The following is a 13,478-nucleotide window of genomic DNA, read 5'->3' as shown; positions in this document are numbered from 1 at the left end:
AGTAAAACAGAGCAGAACAATAGAGAGAATAGAGAGAGAAGAAGAAAATTACAACTATTTTTGGCTTATTTCATATATACACTGAGCAAAATTCTCCTTGTCAAAAGAAGTTTATTGAGTATACAATGTTATAAAGATACATAAAGTAAGTTTACAAGGATCTATAAAGTAAGCTCATTGTTTTACAGTAGGGTTTATATAGGTAAATATCATGAAATTTCAAATATTAAACATTGGGTTCACGTAAACCTAAATTAAAGATATATATAATGTCCTTGGTTACTTTTGTAGGTATTTAAATGATTTATACCTACTATACATATTGTTTACAAGTAGAGTGTATATAGGTCAAATAAATTCTGATAATGAGCTTTAATCGTAAGGTGGAGAAAAGGAAAGAGAAAGAAGAAAAAGGGTTGAAAGGTAGAGGTATGGTCCACAAGGTTGTCCCGCTCGTCAGTTTATTATTCTTTTTAGTTCTCTTTGAAGCCTTAGAATGGGTGTCTCTGTAAGTCATTTAATCTGTTACCATGGCAACAGGACAGAGTCATTGAAGTTTGACAGGAACTGTTGTTTTATCCAAGGATGCCAAAGTTTTTCAAATTTTGGAATTTGATTTTGATCGATGGCTACTATCTTAGCATGGGACATTGTATTATTCATTCTGTGAATTGTTTCTGCTAGTACCAATGTAGGAGATTTCCATGCCTTGGCCACTGTTTGTTTTGCAGCCGTTATTAGTTGGATCATAACTTTGAATTGAGAGAGTGTTAACCATTCCGGTTTTAGATTAAGTAAAGTTAAATATGGATCTGGTTGTATTATTTTTTTAAATATTTTAGATGCAATCACGAAGACTTCCTTCCAGAAGGTTTGGATTACTGGGCACGTCCACCATATGTGTAAATATGTGCCTATTTCTGGGCATCCTCGAAAACAAAGAGCTGAGGTATTAGGCGAATATTTTGCCACTCTAGCGGGTACAAGGTACCAGCGAGTTAGGACTTTATAATTTGTCTCCAGTGCTAAGATGTTGGGTGAAGATGACTTAGATGTGAGCCATATGTTAGACCAGTCCGTGTCTTCTAAAGTTCGTCCCAGGTCCTCCTCCCACCTCTGAACGTAAGAGGGTCTATTAAGATTTGCTACTCCATATAATTGATTATAAAGTGATGAAATTGTACCTTTAGCAAATGGATCTTTTGTACAGATTGATTCAAAAATGGATAATTGGGATAATGGTGTATCCCCCTTTAGGAATGGTGTATAGAAATTTTTGATTTGGAGATATCTAAATATCTCAGAGTTTGGTAGATCATATTTTTCTCTAAGCGATGGGAATGAAAGGAATGATTTAGATGCTATGAAGTCATTTAGTGTCTGAATGCCTGATGTTGTCCAAGCTTTAAAAGAATTTGGGTAGATCCATGCCGGATAAAAGGCCGGATTTCTGATAAAAGAAAGGAGAGGATTGTGTGGAGATTGTAACTGATATTTGGTTTTTAGTTTATCCCAGAGAGATAAGAAGTGTTTAGTTATGGGATTATGAATTTTAAAGCGGTCTTTAGGATCAAGCCATAATAAATTTGATATTAATAGAGGGTCATTTTCTGAAGCCTCTATAAATACCCATAATGGGATTTCCTGTTTTGCATGGTATTTGGACAGACTGGCCAAATGTGCTGCTCTGTAGTAGTTAGTAAAATTAGGGTATCCCAGGCCTCCTTTATTTTTGGGAAGATGTAGTGTGTGTATAGGTATACGTGGTTTAGAAGAGCCCCATATAAACGAAGTTGCTCTTTTTTGTACTATTCTCAAAAAATAGGAAGGAATTGGAATAGGGAGGACTCTGAATAGATAAAGCAATTTGGGTAGAATAGTCATTTTGATTGCATTAATCTTCCCTATCCAGGATAAAGGAAGTTGCGACCATTGTTTTATTAGATTTGTGATCTGTCTTAATACAGGAGGATAATTGGTTGAGAATAAGTCAGAATGAGATGCTGTTAAATGAATTCCAAGATATGGGATTGATTTTTCTGCCCATGTGAATGGGAGTGCAGCCCTAGCCGGGATCAATTCCATGTTTGTGAGTGAAATATTAAGCACTAGGCATTTCTTAGGATTAATCATAAGGCCGGATAGGGCTGCAAATCCATCAAGAGCTGGTATTAAGTTAGGACCAGAGACCTGTGGTGATGATAGAAAAAGTAATATATCGTCTGCAAATATACATAATTTGTGTGTAATACCTCCTACTTCAATGCCAGTTATAGTTTGGTTTGTTCTGATGTATTGGGCCATGGGTTCGAGTATAAGGGCAAATAATAAGGGAGATAATGGGCAACCCTGTCGGGTACCTCTTTCGATATTAAAGGCTTCAGATTTGTATCCAGCATATTTTATATAGGCTTTGGGTTTATTATATAATGCTTTGATCCATGTTAAAAAGTGGGGTCCAAAACCCCATTTTTGTAATGAATATTGCATATATTGCCAGGATACTGTGTCAAATGCCCTCTTAATATCGAGAGATAGAAAACAAAGGGATTTTCCGTTTTTTAGCAATATGTGCCAATAACACTGCCCTGCGTATATTATCGCCTGCCTGTCTATTTGGCATGAAGCCTACTTGATCTCTATGTATTAATTTTCCTATAATGCTATTGAGGCGTTTTGCTATTATTTTTGCTAATAATTTAATATCGAGGTTTAACAGAGAGATAGGCCGATAATTCACACAGGAAGTATCATCAGAAAGGGGTTTTGGGATCATACAAACAATTGCCATTAGTGTTTCTTGCCGAAAAGAATGTCCATCTAGAAGTTTGTTAAAAGTTTCAGTGAGAATGGGAGAGAGTATTTCTGAGAATGTTTTATAGTATAAAGCCGAGTAGCCGTCTGGGCCTGGTCTTTTGTTAAGTTTTAGGTCTTTTATGGCGTTAGCAACTTCATCTATAGTTATAGGCTCATCCAAACTGCTTTTTTGATTCTGAGATAACTCAGGTAAGGTTATTTTTGAGAAGAAGGATTCAGCCTCTGTAGGATTAAATTCATTGTTTGTCTTGTATAAAGTTGCGAGATGTGAGTGAAATTTATGGACTATTTTAACTGGATTACAAGTGTAAACATTTTTTGATAATTTCAAACGTATTGGTTTGAAAGATTTGTTAGTTGAATTTAATGCCGAGCCAAATATGTACCTGGTTTGTTTGTATTCATGTAGAAATTGTGTTTGGAGCGTTTGAGGGATTTATCAACTGACTCAGTGAGAAATAGATCGTATTCCAATCTAGATTTTTCCAGATGAGATTTTGTACTCTGAGATGGATTATCTTGAAATGATATGTAGGCTGCATTAAAATTGAGTTCTAGTTTTGTTGCTAGATTTTTGCGTTCCCGTTTAAATAGTGCCATTTGTCTTTGTATTGTACCACGCAAGCAAGACAGGCTTATGAGCTTCCCACAGTGTTATTGGGGAGATGTCTGTTGTATTATTAATTGATATGTATTCCTTTAAAGCTTGTTCAATGGCCATCTGATGTAGTGGGTGTTTGAGCATTATGTCCGGTAAGTACCACGTTGGGTCATGCGCTTTTGGTATGGCTGAGGCTATAGTAGTGTATACTGCATTATGGTCAGACCACGGAATCGGAATTATATCTGATGCAATCATTTCTGGTATCATTCCTATTGTTAGAAAAATATGATCTATTCTGGTGAAGGTTTGATGAGGGTGCGAGAAATAAGTAAATTTCTTTTTCATTGGGTTACTTTCTGTCCACGAATCTACCAGATTGTATTTGGAAAGAAGTTGAGAAAAAGGTAATCTAGAGGTTATTTTGGATGGTGTAAAAGGTGATTTATCTAGAATCACTGAGCAAAATTCTAAATGCAACACTTGTGTTTATCCCTATTTATCATAAGCTGAACTTAAAGATCTACAACTTTTCCTATGTACACAAAAGGCCTATTTCTCTCAAATATTGTTCACAAATCTGTCTAAATCTGTGTTAGTGATCACTTCTCCTTTGCCAGGATAACCCATCCACCTCGCAGGTGTGGCATATCCAGATGCTGATAAGACAGCATGATTATTGCACAGGTGTGCCTTAGGCTGGCCACGATAAAAGGACACTCTAAAATGTGCAGTTTTACTATATTGGGGGGTCAGAAAAACAGTCAGTATCTGATGTGACCACCATTTGCCTCACGCAGTGTAGCACATCTCCTTTGCATAGAGTTGATCAGGTTGATTGTGGCCTGTGGAATGTTGGCCCATTCCTCTTCAATGGCTGTGCGAAGTTGCTGGATATTGGCAGGAACTGGAACATGCTGTTGTATACTTGGATCCAGAGCATCCCAAACATGCTCAATGGGTGACATGTCCAGTGAGTATGCTGGCAATGTAAGAACTGGGATGTTTTCAGCTTCCAGGAATTGTGTACAGAACCTTGCAACATGGGGCATTATCATGCTGCAACATGAGGTGATGGTCGTGGATGAATGGCACAACAATGGGCCTCAGGATCTCATCACGGTATCTCTGTGCATTCAAAATGACATCAATAAAATGCACCTGTGTTTGTTGTCCATAGCATACACCTACCCATACCATAACCCCACCGCCACCAAGGGCCACTCAATCCACAACGCTGACAACAGCAAACCGCTCATCCACACAACGCCATACACGCTGTCTGCCATCTGCCCTGTAGAGTGAAAACCGGGATGCACCTGTGAAAAGAACACCTCTCCAAAGTGCCAGACGCCATCAAATGTGAGCATTTGCCCACTCAGGTCAGTTATAACGATGAACTGCAGTCATGTCGAGACCCCAAAGAGGACAACAAGCATGCAGATAAGCTTCCCTGAGATGGTTTCTGACAGTTTGTGCAGAAATTCTTTGGTTATGCAAACCGATTGTTGCAGCAGCTGTCCCGGTGGCTGGTTTCCGACGAACTTGGAGGTGAAGATGCTGGATGTGGAGGTCCTGGGCTTGTGTGGTTACACGTGGTCTGTGGTTGTGAGGCCGGTTTGGCTGTATTGCCAAATTCTCTGAAACGCCTTTGGAGATGGCTTATGGTAGAGAAATGAACATTCAATTCAAGTGCAACAGCTCTGGTGGACATTCCTGCAGTTAGCATGCCAACTGCATGCTCCCTCAGAAACATTTGTGGCATTGTGCTGTGTGATAAAACTGCCCATTTTAAAGTGGCCTTTTATTGAGGCCAGCCTAAGGCACACCTGTGCAAAGATCATGCTGTCTAATCAGCATCTGGATATGCCACACCTGTGAGGTGGATGGATTATCTTGGCAAAGGGGAAGTGCTCACTAACACAGATTTAGACAGATTTGTGAAGAATATTTGTGAGAAATGAGCCTTTCGTGTACATGGAAAAAGTTGTAGATCTTTAAGTTTAGCTCATGATAAATAGGAGCAAACACAAAAGTGTTGCGTTTATAATTTTGCTCAGTGTATTGTGACAGTACGGATCCCTGTTCTAGTGATTGTCACCCAGGATTCTCAAATAGTTGAGAGGCTCCAGGAGGATTATTCAATTTGGAGGAAACGGTTTTATCAGTTTCCTCTGTCGTTAGTAAAATCCAGTTGGGGACCTGGAGTCTGGAGATTTCATAGCCATCTGGGTGGGATGGAATCACTGGAACAGGGTTTTGGGAACAGCCAGGAGTCTGGCTTGTTGATTGTGCAGGTGGGTCCTGGGCTTACAGCAGAGCCAGAACCAGGGTTCTGGACTCCACCCTCCCGAGAAGTCCAGGCGAACAAGGAATAAGTGTGCATGTCTGCACGGTATAGTCAGGCAGAGAGCCCAAGCCTATGGGCTAAGCAGCAAGGAAGCTCGAAAAGAGGTACAGTGCCTGTTCAGGAACTCTGTTATAGAGCCAAGAGGGCTGAAGCAAAAGCCTGAGCAGCAGGGCTGCTAGAAAGCCAGGCGGCTTGGAATTTTTAATTTTTATTGTTGCTGTGAAAAGCTGAAACCCCTGCGTAGGCAACTGTTCGGTTATTGGACTTATTTTTTCCTTTAATAAAAGTGGGCTAACAAGCCCTTAAACATCACAACTGGCGTGGACTCCACTCACTGGTAGGCTCTACATTAAGCTAAAACAACCCCCAATATTACAAATATATATATATTTTTTTTTAAAATGTTTACACTTTTATTTGTAACTAACGGTTCCAGGTTCAGGTCTCTCAAAATGCAATGGCATCTTTGGAGACCCTGTGAAAGTGTGCCCTATAACTGTGCAGTGATGTATCCTATGCTAATACTCCACTAGTGTGTGGTAGCGACGGAAACAGTCACCGATGCAAAGACCAGGTTTGGTCAGAACAGGAGGGACAATAATAGCGGGTGTCATGCCTATATCCTTCCTGACGCTTTGTATAGCACAGAACTATTCAGCAGAGCGAATTGAAATAGATATACAGACACTTTTTTATACCAGCGTCTGGCTCTATGGGCAATTAAATACAGCGCCATCAACTGGTCATTGAAGTCCACCCCTCCCATGTTAAGGTTGTAATTGTGGACACAGAGGGGCTTCTCAACAACACCAGTCGCCGTTGCAATTTGGACTGACATATCTGTGTGAATGGAGGACCGAACTAAAATATTCCATGCCTACCTCCACTTCACTGCAAGCAAATTATTACATCATAAGCAGGCTCTCTCCCCCCGTCTAAGTCGGGATTCTACCAGCCATTGGGGGAAGCCCCGGCGATTAGATTGCACGGTGCTTCATGCACCAGTTTTAAAATCAAGAAGGTGACTATTACACGCGTGTGTAATAACTGTCCACGTACAAGTGGTACCCCTTTCCGAATAAGGGTGACACCAAGTCACAAACAATCTTGTCAGTGATCCCTATGTAGTCTGGGCAGCTGGGGGGGCTCCAAGTGACTGTCGTTTCCCTCATAAACCATGTATAGCCTGTTGCACCGTCAGAGTTTATACATATATGGGGAGATACTGTTTGAAAGACAGGCAGCCAGAAAACGTAATCAGGGACTCATCAACGCAGACAACTTGATCGGGAATAAACAAGGCTGCAAATTGTTGGTTGAAGTGGTTTACAAGGGGCCGAATTTTGTGGAGCCGATCAAATCCAGGGTCACCCTGAGGATGACAGAGTTCGATGTCATTAAAATGCAAGAACCCCAAGATCTGCTTGTATTGTGTCTTGGTCATGGAAGCAGAGAACACAGGCAATTTGTGAATTGAATTAGTGGACCAATATGACCGCAACTCACTTTTTTTAGTTATGCCCATGAGGAGGGATAGGCCCAGAAAGGTCTTAAATTTGGTAACCATAATAGGTTTCCATTCTCTGGCAAGTGTCAAATGGGGATTAGCGGCGATGAATTGACCAGCATACATCTATAGAGATCTTCCGTGAAAAACAGTGAAAAAAAAAATCAAGTGACGTAAAATCAACTGTTTCCACCTGAATTCCGGGTTGGCCAGTGAATGGGGGAAGTACGGGCGCTGCAGAAGTGGTGGGCTGCCAATCAGGGTTAGCATATGCAGTGGGAAGGACACTATGGGCTCTACGGGCCTGTGTTCGAACTCATGGTGGCTGCAGGTCACTACTTGTGCTAGCCACTGTATCAGCTTGAAATGCACTTATGGGACTCGCCACATCACCAAGTGTTACTGCAGTGCTGGTTTATCTAGACCAGGATGTACTAGGCAGCTGGTGCTTGCAAGTTCACCATAAGGATGAGCGGCACTAGTACTGGCTCTCTGCTCCATACGAGAGCCTTGCAGTTCTTGCACCTCAACAACAGAAGAACGGGGTCGGGTATGCCTGACCTTAGCAGGGACCACTACTCCGTCGTCAGAGCTATCTGTCAGGGTGCCACTGCTCTCTACTTGTTCGTATACTGAGCCTGAATCTGACAGGGAGGCTTTCCCTGCACTCTCATCCGTCATTTTGGCCTCTAAATTTATAAGTACAGCTAGTGTGACTCACAGGCAAAAGAGCACCTGGTTGTCAGAGCCTGGTTCAATCGCTACAAAAAAAATAACTGTTAGCGTTTGCAGAGATCAGGCGTGACTCTGCAAACGCTGCAGTTATGTGTTGTGTTTTGTTAGTGACAATGATCTATTGATACTGCACTTGGGCGGGCTGGGGTGGGTGGCGCGGCTAAACGCAGGTGCTAGCAGATGTCTGGGCTGATCTCGTTAACACCATGTTTTTGGGAACACTAAACTCCTGGGGACACTAATATAGTTCTGACCAGATCAAAGATATTGATCCGTTCAGACGCTATGCTAGTAACAGATCTAGTGTGAGTGTGCGTGTTATGCCATGTACACATGACTGGATTTTACGTCGGACTGAACTCCGAAGGACTTTTCGACGGAGTTCCAATGAAACGGACTTGCCTACACGCGATCACACCAAAGTCCTATCGTTTGGAACGCGATGACAAACGACCGGACTAGAATAAGGAAGTTCATAGCCAGTAGCCAATAGCTGCCCTTGCGTCCTTTTTTGTCCGTCGGACTAGCATACAGATGAGCGGATTTTTCGATCAGACTCGAGACCATCGGAAAGATTTGAAACATGTTCTATTTCTAAAGTCCAACAGATTTTTCGACAGAAAAGGTCCGGTGAAGCCCACACACGATCGAATTGTCCGACAGATTCGTTCTGTCGGACCAGTTTGGTCGAAAACTCCGGTCGTGTGTACATGGCATTAGAGTACCTGCACTAATCTGGCCCTTCCTTCCGGGTGATCAGGGGGTAAACCTTTATTAGGTAATATATGGTGGGGTACCCTGACGCTATAAAAACTAACTAGCGTCACCCGTGACACTAATACGGTGATCACTGGTGACAGGGGGTGAAAGGGTTAACTAGGGGCGAACAAAGGGTTAAAATCTTTATTAGGTAATATATGGGGGAACCCTGACGCTATAAAAGACTGACGGTAAAACTAACCAACCAATTAGCGTCACCTGTGACACTAATACGGCAATCAGAATATAAATCTGTACACTATACTAGTGACACTGGTGACCAAGGGTGGAAGGGTTAACCGGGGGGTGATCAAGGGGTTGAACCTTTATTAGGTGGTTAATGGGGGGTACCCTAGACCTACCTGGGCATACTACTAACTACCCTAACGCTGTTTAGTGTCACAAGTGACACCAGTACAGTGATCAGTGAAAAATCTGAAAACTGCACTTGGTGGCACTGTGACAGTGAGTGAAGGGGTTAACTGGGGGGGCGATCAGGTGATTGGGGGTTGAAAAAAGTGCCTATGTGTCCTGGTGTTAGTGTAGCGCTTGATGTACTCACAGTAGATGTCCTCATCTCTAGCTCTGGAACCGGAAAGGGCTCCCCACGAGGGGAGGTGACATCAATTCCTCTGCCTGTGTTTACATTTCACAGACATCAAGGCATTTTGTTCACCAGAACTGATCAGCAGGTCCAGATCAGAAATCATTGGCCTGGACCTGTAGACTGATTCTGTAACGAATTTGATCGGCGCGGGCAGGGTGGGGGCGCACACCCTCTACCCGCGGGTGAGGTACAGGTATGTCGATTCGCGCAGTGCTGCCAACCTGTCGCAGTAAATCTATGTGAGCTGGTCGGCAAGTGGTTAATACTAGTTTAGTCGACTAAAATCCAATTACTAAAATATGACGAACTAAAATTACATTTTTGTCAAAAGCTAAATTTAATTTATATCACAATGGCTAAATGTGTGTCTGTAGTGCATGTTCAAACCTTAATACATTAAAAAATAAACATGTTATTAGATTTTTACTCCAGGAATATATAATGTTTGGCAGTTCTAAAGAAATAATGCATTAAAATTTAACTAAACCCATTAGATTTTAGACAACTAAAATATGACAAACTAAAATGGCATTTTAGTCAAAAGACTAAAGCTAAAACTAAATCAAAATTGTACGTCAAAATTAACACTGCTGGTACAAAGATTTTCATTAGAAATATAAAATGGGGTAAATGAAGCTACCCTAGGCTGGAGAGGGTTATCTCAATCCCTCAGTATTAAGACAATGGTGCACCACCCAGAGGCTACTGTGCCCCTATATAGTGATAGTCTTACGTGTATAAATCACATATACCAACATATAATGTGACATATAATAACTGATTTAAAGTGCAAAAACCACAAACCAAAAAGCCTCTGCTTACACATTAAGGTAATTAATACTTGATACCCAACACAAACAACTATATTCCACCTGTGAAAAAACGGCACCATAAAAAACCTCAAAAGCAAATTGTGTATAACTATAATTAAAAATGTGAGCATTGAGTTGTCAAAACACAATGCTGATAGTCCAAAATAAGTAAATATATAACTAATAGTCCATCAAAAAATTAATATGTATGTTAACATAAATAGGCCCCAAAAAAGTGACGTGCAGTCTTGCTGTAACAAATGCCAGGAATTCCAAAGTGACCAAGTGCTCGGCAGATCATGTGACTCTTGTGCTCCCCCTTAAGGGTCCCCACTCACCAGCTCCTATTGCCTGCAGGGGTAATTCGCATATATGGATAACCAGGTGTGATGTCCCTTGGTGGCTTCTCCGACCGATTCACCAAACCAAGATGTCCAAGCGATCTCCTATTCAGCAATTCCCTATGGCAGTTTTCCAGAGAATGCTTCAGTGAGATCCCGGGGATAGATCCTCATAAGGAAGAAATTGGGCTCCCATAGTGTAGTATCAAGGTTATTTATTTTAAAAAAATAAAGAAAAAAACAAACTTCCCATCAAGTGGGTAAAACAGCCTTAAAAACAGCTACAATCTATGGTAGAAACGATGTATTCAGAGGCCGGTGTGCAGCGTGAACTCCAACTGTGCTCCAGGCTCCCTGCTGTCGTACCGGAAGAGATGCGAGTGCGTGGCTCCGTCCTACGCGTTTCATCATTATTTTCAAAGGCGGCACCATCTTACTACGCCTCACGTCTTATAAGGCGAGCTGCCGTGCGGGTTCCTCCCCCTCATATATTATTTAATATGCAAACTTACTTTGCCGTAACTAGAGGACGAGTTCCCCCTTATAAAACCTCATTAGATAAAAGAATAACACTGGGGCAGTATTGCACACATAATAGTGGCATAAACCCTAATATTTAACTGCATCTCGCATGTCAGAGTACCCATGTCACTAAAAACAAAAAAAAAATCTAAAAACAATACCCAGTCCACTCACACGTAAAACATCTTGTATCAAACATTGTATAGCTCCTGACATAATCAAGCGATCCCCTTCAGTCACACCACCTCCACGCTGGCTGACTATCCAGGGACTCGCCAATCGCTCTCACAATGTTATGATTCCAGTTGTCGACCTGGAGGCACATCCCTGGACCCCTGTGACTGGACGCCAATCATTTGAGTGTAAATTCATGGTCGTTAAAGCAACCATGAGTTTACAGGCTTAGAAAATGCAAGGTCTGTATGGCGTACAGACCTGGCCAGCTGGAAGCAGTGATGTAGATCGGTACGGTGTACGGACCTGGCAGCGAAAGAGTTAAATCCTGAGCAATAAAACAAAAATTGTGCAAATGTTTTATTGTATACTTTTTTATAAAAATTATTGAATATACACAGAAGACCCTTTGGAGAAAGCTTTAGGGCCAGGGATGTTCAACCTTTTGACCTTCTGGGCCACATTGGAAGAAGAGGAATTGTCTTGGGTCACAGAGAAAATAAAACAATAAGGAGCGCTGATGAGCGGAAAAAGTCAGGGCAGATCACACGCCAACGATCACTAATCAATTAATTCTCAAGGTGCTCATCAGATATTTGGGTTCAAATTTTGCTCTTCATGTGCTTGATCCTTGAAAATAGTTGCTCACAAATACAGGTGTTGCCGAAAACTGATGACATGAATAAGGCGTGATTGTAAAGAGTGGGATTTTTTCTTTGGAAAAATAAAAATTCTAAATGTTGTAAAGCACTGCAAACCGAGCCCAAGCAAGCAGTTAGCTATTTATCAATACAAGATCTTGTTTCATAAATTAAATCTACATTTGATATAGCGTCTTGAAGGTTTTACCTTGTACACCAAGCATACATAATGTCTGGAAGCAATGTCAGCTTCTAGTAACATACAACACAAACAATACACAAAATTGCTGTAAAGCTGCTGTCCACTACACATTGCGCCTCTTTAAAACTTAAAACAAATTATTTGCAAAGGGAAAGTTGAAACACAACATTTTAACAAGACTGGAGATGCACGTTAGGACATGAGACATTATGTGAAGTTGTACTCAAAATCCAGTGCAACCTGAAACATGGAGCATGATGTAGCGGATGGCCATAATTCCCGCAACCTCGCCAAGCTGGCCGGAACAATGTACACAGGATTTCCAGCTTGAGTTAGGGAGAAAGCACCTGTCAGTGTCTGCATGGGCTTTTTCACCCCCCTTCTCCCTTTTTCACTGACTGAGTCTAATGTAATATGAGCTGACACAGAGTTGCTCATTCTGTAGCCTCTCGTGTCCCTATTGGCAGGAAGAAGAAAGACAATTAAGGGCACAGTTACAGAAACCAGAGAGACAGTACTGAACTGCAGGAAGAGCTGCAATGGATTCTGGGACATGCAGTTCCCTCACAAAACAGCCCCATAGACTGGTATACAGAGAGAAACTAAGTCCTGGATGCTCTGCACAAAAGGGAGCCGAGGACTCCATTTTGTGTCCTGAGTGAAAGTCAGTCACGATGAGGCAGTGAGGGAGATCAGACCTGTAGGAGAGATGCTGTCTCTCAGTTGATCTCCCTGCGCAATTCAGGTCTCCACCTCCAGTCGGGACATCCAACCTGAGAGGGGGATTCCAGGTGCACCTGCACCGGCGGTGAAGAGTTCCAGTGTGAGCTGACTAGTCGGGTCACCAAGAAAGCCTGCTGTTCCAGGACGTTCGTTTGGGCCTTGATCACAGGTTTGGTGAGAGGGCATTTTGCTCATCTACAGGGAACAGAGACACTGCACCATAGAAGGAGTATGAACACTGTATACAGACATTGTTGCTGGTAATCATCTTGCTGACACTTGTAGTACCACAGGGATAAGGTTATCCATTTCTAGGACAATGTATACAGACATCATTGTCCTATCACCTTGCTGAGGAGCATCCTGTCTATTTCACTTGATGAGTTGGGCCTGCTATACAGGAGTTTAAGTGCACCAACGAAAGTGGCTAGCTGAAGACATCAAATCTTATCTTTTCCTCAAAACGACTAAAGCTACTAGTGCCATACGGATCTGCACACACATATTCAGGGCTCTGCATATGCATTGGGTGTGTGGGAACGTTTATCTAAGAAGTTAAGCCATCACCTGGGGGGGGGCAGGACAGAGGCCTGACACAAAAGTAGTCATTCCTCCGCTCTCCTCCTGCCTCAACTCAGAGCTAACCTGAGTAAAGATAACAAATCCAATTTAAAGTGACACATTGTG

General features: G+C 42.0%; 1 protein-coding gene across 3 annotated transcripts in view; it reads right to left on the bottom strand.

Moving 5' to 3' along the window:
* LOC141132419 (transcription factor 7-like 2) overlaps nt 1-13,478 on the bottom strand; it is a 1,287,046-nt gene that overhangs the window by 781,132 nt on the left and 492,436 nt on the right. The window lies entirely within an intron of this gene.

This window comes from Aquarana catesbeiana, linkage group LG03 (assembly GCF_042186555.1).
Source record: "Aquarana catesbeiana isolate 2022-GZ linkage group LG03, ASM4218655v1, whole genome shotgun sequence".
NCBI lineage: Eukaryota > Metazoa > Chordata > Amphibia > Anura > Ranidae > Aquarana > Aquarana catesbeiana.
The sequence above is the reverse complement of the archived record's forward strand: the minus strand, read 5'-3'. Positions and strand labels throughout refer to the sequence as shown.